This window comes from Amborella trichopoda, chromosome 12 (genome assembly GCF_054954075.1).
Source record: "Amborella trichopoda isolate Santa Cruz 75 chromosome 12, AtrichopodaSantaCruz75HAP2 v2.0, whole genome shotgun sequence".
NCBI lineage: Eukaryota > Viridiplantae > Streptophyta > Magnoliopsida > Amborellales > Amborellaceae > Amborella > Amborella trichopoda.
In genome coordinates, this window is record NC_142347.1 from 5770756 (window position 1) to 5781986 (window position 11231).

General features: G+C 36.0%; 1 long non-coding RNA gene across 1 annotated transcript; it reads right to left on the minus strand.

The window, feature by feature from the left end:
- Positions 1 to 295: 295 nt before the first annotated feature.
- On the minus strand, positions 296 to 3467 carry LOC148779398 (uncharacterized). Its single transcript, XR_016045188.1, has 2 exons — positions 3172 to 3467; positions 296 to 1236 (listed from the first exon to the last, which is right to left on the minus strand). It is a non-coding gene; the product is annotated as an uncharacterized LOC148779398 (long non-coding RNA).
- Between the last annotated feature and the right edge of the window lie 7764 nt (positions 3468 to 11231).

An 11231-nucleotide genomic window follows, 5' to 3' on the forward strand; every position in this document is an offset into this window, starting at 1 on the left:
TATTTCTGAAAATTAATTTATTATTAGATTTAGTTAAATTTAAAAGTGTTTTTAAGTCGAAATATGGTTTTGGAGCTGGCGCCGCCAATAAATACCGAGACAAGCCGATAATTGCATTATGTGAAAATCAATAGACTTAGGTTAATGGAGACATTTGCAAAGAGAAGGTGGAAGGGAGATAAGTGGACCACTATTCTAGTGTCGTATGTACAAAAAGAGATGGATTTGCGGATTGATCAATCGCACTTTTTGCACCATGTTATATGGGCATGGGTAGGTCATACGAGACCGTTAGAAATAAGAGGAATGCACTGGATTTGAGTCAATGGGTTTGCTCATGCTTGGCTTGGAAAAATAATGGGTTGCCGTGCAGTCACATTATTACTGCTATAAACCACAACCACCTTTCTGTAATTGTGTTTTGTACTCCATATTTCTACGTAGAATCTTATAAGAGGGCTTATTTGGGTGACTTTCATCCCGTACCAGATGATTTTACTTTGTCTGGACTTATCAATAGGGTTGTGCTCTCCCAAAAGACAGTGCGGCTCCCTGGTAGACCAAAGATGCAGTGAAAACATATAGCAGAGAAATATACTAAGGGGTACTTCTACAAGCGCTATGGCAACAAGGCTTATGATCCCGGGCAATCAAGATCTTCAAACAAAGTCAGGTATCTCGTAGGCACTTCATTGCTTTTTGTACTGGAAAGATAGTGTTGCCGACTAGGTAGAGTAAATAAGCCCTCGTGTGTTACTCAATAACTGCATGTGTAGCATCGTAAGGTAGCTCAATGAATATCTCTTTCAACCAGTTGAACTTAACTGTTAGCAATCTTCCCTCCTCTAGGCCAGCCGTTTGTTTAAGTATGTGGTATAGGGCCGACAATCTTTTGTCAACACAGGATTGCCAGTGACATTCAGCTGGTGAATCTGCCATACATCATATTGTCAACACAGGATTGCCAGTGACATTCAGCTGGTGAATCCGCCATACATCATACAACATCGACATCATCTCTCTGATACACGTCGTCAGATGGATGGTGTTCATTTCAAGATACCACCTTTCTGACATAGCCACCATCAATGGATGATCAATATCTCTGGGGTGTAGCTCTGCTAGCTCCACTAACAGCAATAACCCTGCCCTTTCCACAATCTCACACTGCTTGTCTATAACGGGCCATGCCTTGATGACGCTAAAGGACTCGTCTATATAAATTCTTGGTCTCTCCTGTAATAAATAATGGCACTTTAGTGTGTATGACATTAACAACAACATGCATGTAATGTGAAATTTAATAGTATACATCATCCAGTAAAAAACTAACATAAATGAGAAGATTTGTCTTTATCTTTCTTTTAAACACCAATTCAAAGACGTGATTCTCTTTCAGGTACAATTGAACTTCATCTTATGATCCTCCATCATTATTCCCTTAGTTTACCATCTTATCTACGACACTAAAACTCCAATTTTTTTAAAAAATAGACTTACTATATGAATTAAAGCACAAAATATTGAGCAAAATAGAAATTTCAAAAGTCTGACTAGACATAAAGATGACATAGCAATATTAAACGAATAAAGTACTAAGAAGTTCGACATGGTTCTAGGACATATCATCCGACTATGCCATACCAAACAACACATACATTCAAAATAAACTCGAAAATAGTACAATATATTAATGAACTATCCACTGATCAATTTTAATGCCCCAATGGTGAGGCTTCAAACCATTTGTGCGTTATTGGCATTGGCTAGACAACTTAAAGTATATAGAATACAAAAACCAGGTGTGCCAAATATCCTTTACTTCCAGCTTCTAAGAATCGCATTAAAGAAATGTTGAAATCAATTCCTTCCAACTTCTAAGAATTAATTGAAAACCATTCCAGATGAATCGAATTTCCATATAATTAAAAGACAAACAGTAGTGAGGGAAAAAATGGAAATTAAAAGAAACTTTTTTTTTATAGAATTTCTACACTTTATTAATCAACGATTAGAAAGAAATTACAGAGACTGAGACCAAAGTCTCAGTTAAAGAAAAGCCACCTTTAACAAGGTAGTCTGCCACAACGTTGGCATCACGAAAAACATGCACAGCAGAATGGAAATTAAAATAACTTTAGCAAATAAACAAATGAACTACACACTTTTCTCTTCCTAATTGAGCTCCACATTTACTTAATTACAAATATAACAAACACAGAATAAAATGGAAGATTCCAGTGAATGCAAATACTGTATAGTTCTTATTTGTTTTCGACTTTACATCCAAACAATGCAGGAAAAAAGGTAACCATCTAATACAATACAATGTATCAAAGAAAGATAAATCACAAAGGCCCACTAAATTCACACAAATGCACAGTAAATGAAACAAATGAAATAGAAGATATATAGACTAAGGAATGCACAGTATCTAGATATTCATGTTTCTTCCAAAATCAGAAATCAAAAAGTGAAATAAACCCTAACCTCAATCAAATTTATCCTAAACTTTAGAGAATATAAAAGGAGATCATGAACAAACTCCAATTTGGGAGCAACAAGATAGGGCAATTCACTACCTGGACTGATGAAGATATATGTCAAAACACTTTCAATTTGAGCTTGCACATTATTGAATAACTAAATTAAAAAATAACTGACATGTATAATTGGAAACATAAAAAACAAATTATTGATTTTCTGTTAGATTTCAAAAAAAGAAAAGAAAACCCTAATATGTCAAAAAGTGAATTTCATGGTTTTCTTTATTTTACTTCACGAGATTTGGAGATTTTTGGTAATTTTTTAGGTGCTATTACAGATTGAGCATGACACATTATTTAATAACTACATTAAAAATAAATCACATGTATAAATGAAAACATAACACAAAAATAGCTGATTATCGATTAGATTTTTAAAAAAAAAGTAATAATATGTCCAAAAAGAATTTCATGGTTTGGTTGATTTCCTTTAACAAACTTTAGTGATTTTCGGTTATTTTTTTTGGTGATATTATATGTTGTGGAAACCCTAAATCATATCCTCTCAATTGCAATCTAAAATATAACAATGCGACTTCTCATTTGAAAAATCCTACCTTCAAATCTAAGCATTTAAGTTTCTCAAAAATTTCAAAAAATGAATATAATAAAAAAAGGAACTCACCAATAAATTGGATCCTTGCCGGAATCACGTTTATGTGGCTGGAAAGCCTCCCATGCATGCCTAGGTTGGTCAACGCTTTAGAGAGAGAGAGAGAGAGAGAGAGAGAGCAAAAAGAAAATTAAACCCTTAGGGGTTTTTGTTCTGTTCGCAAGGCGGTCCATGAATGCTAACCTCGGATTGCCTAGACACTACCCTAAATCTTGGGGCACAACTCTCTTTCAAAAAAATATTTTTAAAAATAAAAAATAAAAAGCGTTCAAAAGATGCCATACACAATCAAGGGAAAATTTTGGAATAAATAAAAAACTACGAGTTGACCAACCTTTCACGTATTTTTTACCTAAAATTGACTCATTTCATATTTAAAGTAATTATTTTGGGTCCGTACGTAAATTACTGTTGTCAATCTTGTTTTGTTTTATGTTTATTATCTTCTCACTTACGGAATATTGGAAACAAAATGCTTACTTCTTTTTTTTTGCATAAATGGATGCTTACAATTTGATTATTGTGTATGCTTATAATGAGATTTATTGTATTTTTATGGGTTTATTAGTGTTGATGCAAATAGTTCCATCTGAGAAGAAACATGGAGATCCAATTGTTTGTCTATTATTTTATAATATTTGTTTATACTTTGACATTTTGTCATCAACTATACCTGTGTCTTAACGCACTTTTTTCTTTTGTGATTTTCCATTCCTTTGGAAATGATGCTCACGTTCATCCTAAATCTTATCTTTTAATGGTTAATATTTCAAGTTTGTTTATTTAAAACTAGGACTATTTTCGTCATTCAAGTCTTATCCCAATTATTTGAAGTCAGTATATGACAAGTTATTCAATATAATAAATTTTGCAACTTAAAGTATTCATACAACATTTTTCTTATATTTAACAATTTTCTTATATTTTTCTCATTATTATATATCAAAGGGACTATGTTCTTGTTCTGCTTGTAAATTTTTCGTTCTTGATAAGTTGTGCACACCACAGTAATGATATCCTCCAGTTTTTATTGCATTTTTTTTATGACATGCTTTGTAACTTCTTCTTTGTTTTTTTATGTGTAATTTAAAGGGGGTAAGTCTGTGGGAATTTGGTGAGAATGGGCTTTTGTAATTTTTTACATTATATTAGAAGCCAAATATTATCTGATTATATATTGTGGTCCACATTGTGGCTTGTTTCATAAATATCATAAGATGCCTAGGAGCTTTTTGTCACTTGAAATACACTTTCTAGCCACCTACACCTTATCATAATCATGGTTAATTGCATCTTTAAGACTATTAACAAGCTCTGAACCTCTCTCTACTTTAAGTTTGAACATAATTGAAATCCATAAATTTATTTACCCCATTGAAATCAAACTACTTCGAATCTCTAAATGCCTGCGATATTTAAAGGCATATTGTGAATATTTTTTTGTTCTCCTTTTGTTTGGGCCTTGGTAGTACCAATCTTTTGCTCGAACACTTGGTCCCTGGTTGTAAGCTGTCATCCTTCTCAACGATGCCATGCTCTCCAAGATATTTAGTTGGGTGTCATTTTGGAGTTGTTTACAACCCAAGAGATCAATGCAGTTGGGATAGTTTTTTTGGGGGTGTCTAATAGTGAAGATAGGGTGGGTAGTAGAGGTTTTTTTGAATTTTTATTTTTAAAATACCGGCCGATCACTAAAACCGTCTGAAATCAAAACCGGCATGAGGCCAATTCCGATCTAACCGGACAGTTACCGGTTAGATCGCCCAGTTTTTCTAACAAACAATGGTACCGATTGTCTTTAAAAGTTCTTGGTGCGGTCGGGCTCGTATGCAGTTGGTGGTGTGAAATTAGTTGAGGGTATTGTTAGGGTGTTTCTCACAGTTGAGTCGGCTCATTCTTGTAAGTAGGGAGTACTTTTTGTATTTTATTCTATTTCTTCCTCGGTTTTGCTTTGTAACTTTGGAGCTTTCCTTTCTTATCTAATGAAATTTACTGTTAATGATAAATAAAAAATAAAAAAAATAAAAGAGAGATGAGAGAGTGAGGTTGGGTGGGAGTGGATTAGGGGTTTGAATGGGGCTTTAAGGTCCTAATTCCATAGAAAAAATCTAACTATAATTAAAACAAAGAAAAATGGAAGTCAGTGCGATATGATGTTTCCAACATCATACTACTCCATAGGCAAGATGTTTATGAGATATGTGGCAGTGAGCACACGTTCTCCCCAAAATTGCAATGGTAAGTTGGCTTAGAAGCGCAAGGCACGGGCTACTTCTAACAAGTGACGATGCTTGCGTTTAGCCTCCCCACTATGTTGAGGGGTGTCGACACAAGTCCATTGACGATGGATGCCCTGCGTTCAAAAAAATTCTGCATATCTAGAGACGAGAACTCAATCCCATTGTCAGTTTGAATTTGTTGAACTTAGCACTGGAACTGAGTTTTTACCATGGCGCAAAAGGTTTTTAAAAAATGTGTGGTTTCGAACTTATAACGCATCAAATAAACCCACGTGCAACGTGAATGATCATTGACAATAGTAAAAAACTAGTATGCCCCTGAAAATATGCAGTTTTATAACCCCTCAGATATCACACAATAAATCAATTTAAATGATTTGCGACATCTATTGGTATTAATAGAAAAATGCAACCTTGTATGTTTTGTAAAATGGCACACTTCACAATTATTCAAACAAAGATGTAAATTAGCAAAATCAGAAGAAAAATGAGAAAGTCGCTGCATAGATGGGTGACCTAACCGCTGGTGCTATAGGATTGGGTTTTCTTTTCGAACAGTCGACAAGGATGACGGTGATGAAGGTTGGATATAATGATAAAGTCCATCGTGAACTTCACCTACTCCAATCAGCTTCTTCGTAGCAAGGTCTTGAAATACGCAAAAGATTGGGAAAAAAATAGTAGCATAATTCATTGATTGGGTCAATTTGCTAATGGAATGCAAGTTAAAATTAAATGATGGAATGCATAACAGCAGATAATCTCAAGCCATAATTCAGGTAAACAGTTCCTTTGTGTGTGATGGTTGTATGTGTCCGGTTGGCAATTTCACAGGTGACATGTTTGATATTGTGGTGGTGTCAAGAAGGGAAGAGAGTTGAGGCTGATTTGATGCCCCACTGTCAATAATCCAAGTATCAGGTGGTAATGTACAATGTGCATGACAAGAGATAGTACCTACGAGGTTGACAGAGGTGGAAGAAGAATTAACTAATAGTAGGCTCAACAGTTGTTTATATTGTTGGCGGTAATGTAAAAACGAAAAGCAATACAAAAAAAAGAGATAACCAACCACAAGACAAAGATATATGTGGTTCGGCAACGTGCCTACGTCCACAGGAGATGAGAGCTTCTTTACTGGTAATGAAGAATAAGGTTACAATAGCTCTCTTCCTCATGCCTCTCTATTCTCTCTGATTACAAAGAGATCTGTGTTTTTTCCTTAACCCTAAAAAACCCTCCATCACAATAATATATATCAAGTCCTAGATAGATGGTACAAATTACTGAAATACCTCATGTACAGATATATATCGTATCTCAGATATATTGAATCCCATGTACGGATATCCGAAATTTTTTTTGGGGGGTGCCGCTCCCAAACCCCTGCAAGGGCCAAGTCAACCAAGTCTACTTAACCAAATACTCATCCAACCCTTTCGCCTTTTAATAGCCCTCCAGAGTCATCCTTTTAACTCCACCTTAACAAATCTATTTTCTCAAAATACAAAACATCAATCCTCAACAATCTCCACCTTACCTTAAATTCCGTCAAGCTACCTTGAAAATATCTTCATCCTCATACCTCTATAAAAGTACATGACTGCACCCCCACCTGCCATGAGGTGCTTCTCTAACTCTCAACAATGAGTAACATTAAGCAACTCTAAGCAAAGCTTGAACTTCTCCATATTGACCAGCTTTATAAATATATCTGCAGGGTCGTCATTTGTATGAATTTTATTCAAGTGAATGATTCATTTTGACACAAGCTCCCTGATCTTGTGATATCTCACATCAATGTGTTTTGTCCTTGTATGAAACACTTGATTCTTTGCAATATTTATTGCACTCTGACTATCACAATGCAACACAGTACCTACTTGCTCCACCCTCCAACTCATGAGCCAAACCAGTCGACTAGATCGCCTCATTTGCAGCCTCAATTGCTGCCATATACTTTACCTCGGTCATAAACAAGGTAATCATAAGTTGAAGCATTGCCTTTCATGAAATAGGTTCACCTGCTAGTGTGAATACATACCCTGTAGTAGACATTCGCTTGTTTAAATCACCAGCATAGTCAGAATCAATATATCCCATTTCTGTAGGGCTTCTCTTCCTGCTAAGCATTATTCCGAGATCTAACGTCCCACTCAGATATCTAAAAATCCACTTGATTGCATTCTAATGCTCCCTGTTAAGATTACTCATATATCGACTAACAACACTGACAACATGAAATAAATCTGGCCGGGTACAAACCATAGCATATATGAGGCTTCCGACTGTGCTAGCATAGGGCAACAGAGACATATGCTCTATCTCCTCATCCGTAGTGGGACACTGTCATTCAAATAACTTAAAATGACTCACCCATGGAGTGCTAACTGACTTGGTCTTTTCCATGTTGAAACGTTCCAACACCTTTTCAACATACCTTTTTTGAGTTACCTAGAATTTACCTATATTTTTATCTCTATGAATCTCCATACCAAGGATCTTATTAGCAACCTTTAAATCTTTCATATCAAACTCAAAACTTAACATAAACTTAAGAGAGGTTATGTCATATGCATTCTTGACAGCGATGAGCATGTCATCAACATAAAGCATCAAGAAAATAAGGGAATTATCATCAAGAACTTTAAATTAAACACAACAATCATACTTACTTTTTGAATAGTCAATTCGCATAATGAAAGAGTTGAAGCAAACTTGATTTTCCTTTCCATGCACCTTGAAGCCTTCAAGTTGCTCCATAAAAATTTGTTTCTCCAGATCACCATGAAGAAACGTTATCTTCACATCAAGCTATTCTATTTCCAAATCAAACATGGCTACTAAAGCAAGTAATACCTTATTGAAGTGTGCTTGGCAATCGGAGAGAATATTTTATTGTAGTCCACTCCCTCCTTTTGAGCATAGCTCTTTACTACGAGCCTAGCCTTGAATCTCTCACATTTATTTTCTATTGCTACCTCTTTCTTCCAAAAGATCCAATTGCACCCAATCACTTTCCTTCCCTTGGGCCACTAGACAAGCTCTCAAGTCTTGCTCTCGTTCAGAGACTTCATCTCCTCCATCATGGCTATCATCCATTTATCATTATGTGTATCACGTAGAGCACATTCTAAATAGTCGATTTCCCCAGTACCAACTGTTAGAGCAAAAGCTACCATGTCCTCTAAGCCGTATCTCACAAGGGCTTTGTGAATACGTTTTTTCCTGTCTTTTGCCAGATTGTAGGGTTCACTATGTATTTGCTACTGTTCTGGTATGCAACTACATGATTCGTCCTTTTTTAGTATTTCAAACTCTTCTAGCTCCACCTGGACTGTCGATCTATCTCCATCACTTTCATCTACTTGTGCTTTGTCATATTGTATGTTGATTGACTTCACCATGTGAGATACATCAAACACAACGTCCCTGCTAAGCACAACCTTATGTGAAGTAGGATCCCAAAGCTTGAATCCCTTCACTTCCTTCTCAAAACCAAGAAAGATGCATTGTTTAGACTTATAGTCTAATTTGGAACGTTGCTCACTCTGCACATGGACATAGCTGGACATCCTAAGATCCTCAGCATAGAGTAATTTACCAGCTTTCCTGTCCACACCTCTTTTGGAATTTTGCAATCCATCGTTGTAGATGGTGACCCGTTCACAATGAAACAGGTCATGTTAACTACTACTGCCCAGAAACTTTTCTTTAAATATGCATTAAATCTCATATTGCGAGCTCTTTCCAAAAGAGTCATGTTCATCGTCTCAGCCACACCATTTTGCGGAGGAGTTTCTGGTGTGGTAAAGTGATATACAATCCCCTCTTCTTTATAAAATTCTTGAAATTATCTAAACTTGTACTCCCCTCCATTATCTGATCGCAAGCATTTCATTTTCTTTTTTGTCTTCTTTTCTACCTTTGCTTTTCATTGTTTAAACTTCGTGAATGCTTCACTTTTGTGTTTTATGAAGTAGACCTAAACCTTTTTTGAGTAATCGTCAATGAAGGTAATGAAGTATTCTGCTCCACCCTTGGATTTGATTGGTGAAGGCCCCCATACATCAGTGTGCACATAGTCTAGTATATCTTTACTTGTATGAACTGAAGTTATGAATCTAATCTTGCATTGTTTGTCGAAAACACAGTACTTACAGAAATCTAGTTTACAGGCTCTTACACCCTTTAGCAATTTTCTTTTATGACGTTCCATCATACCTCATTCACTCATATGTCCTAAACGAATATATCACAATTTTGTGCCATCTGTGTTGGACTCTACATCTGTGGTTACAGAAGCTCCACCTGTAATTGTATTTCCTATCAACTTTTATAGGTTTCGAGCCATCTGACCTTTCATGACAATCATAGATCCCTTACTAACCTTGAAGACTCCACCTGTTGCTGTATACTTCCAACCATTCGAGTCAAAGGCCCCCAAGGATACTAAGGTTTTCTTTAATTATGGGACATGCCTCACATATGATAAAATTCGTACTATCCCATCAAGCATATTGATTTTGATAGTTCACATTCTAATGGTCTAACATACAACATCATTCCTCATTAGAACATACCCACGACTATATGATTTGCAGTTTTCGAACCAGTTTCTATTTCGGCACATATGAAAAGAACATCCAGAATCTAAAATCCAAGAATCAGTAAATTGATTCTTACTTGAAGATATAAGGAAAAGATCTCCTTCATCTCTATCAGAGCTATTAGCCACGCTAGCTTCATCATATGTTTTTCCTGTTTCTATCCTCCTTTCTTTTCGTACAATCTCTCTTCATATGACCTTCTTTTTTACGGTAATAGTAAATAAACTTGCCCTTCCCCTTCGATTTTGTCTGACTTATGCTTTCAGACCTCCTTTGATTTGATCTGCCCCTTTCATGATTATCTTTGTGTTTTCCAAAGAAATCTTCTCCTTGAGATTTAATACTGCTAATCTTCTTCCTTGTCTCGTTTGACATAAGAGTAGCAGTGACTTCGTCCAACTCAAATGTCTCTTTTTTGTACAGTAGAGTCGTAACTAGGTGATTGTATGATCCTAGAAGCGAAGCCAACAGAAGTAGGGCCTTGTCTTCATCCTCGATTTCGACCTCAAGGCTTGCTAACTGGCTTATGATCTGGTTGAACTTACTGAGATGTTCAACCAGATTCATGCTTTCTTCCATCTGAAAATAATACAACTGCTTCTTCAAGAACAACTTATTCGTCAGATATTTCGTCATGTAGATACTCTCGAGTTTTGTCCAAACCTTTGAAGCAGTTTCGAGGTCCACCACATAACGCAAAGCTTCATCTGATAGATTCAGACAAATCACGCTTACCGCCTTTTCCTCCATCTCTTGCCACTCTTAATCATCTATCTTTGCTGGTTTCTTTGATTTCTCTAGCAAAGCCTCAGTCAAACCTTGTAGTATCAGAAGATCCTTCATCCTTTGTCGTCAAAGAGTAAAGTTGTTCTTTCCATTAAACCTCTCAATGTCATACTTGACACTTGAGTCCTTTATTGTCATCGTGGTAGCCAACCCCAGAACATGGAATAACTTGGTAAGCTCTAATACCAATTTGTAAAAACGAAAAGAAATCTGCGAAGACAAGAAAGAAGAAACAAACACAAAAAAAATAGATGACCAACCTCAACACAAAGATATACGTGGTTCGGTAATGTGCCAACGTCCACAAGAGATGAAAGCTTCTTTACTGACGATGGAGAATAGGGTTACAATAGCTCTCTTCTTCACACCTTTCTGTTCTCTTTGATTACAAAGAGATATGTGTTTTTCCCTTAACCCTAAAAAACCCCACATTGCA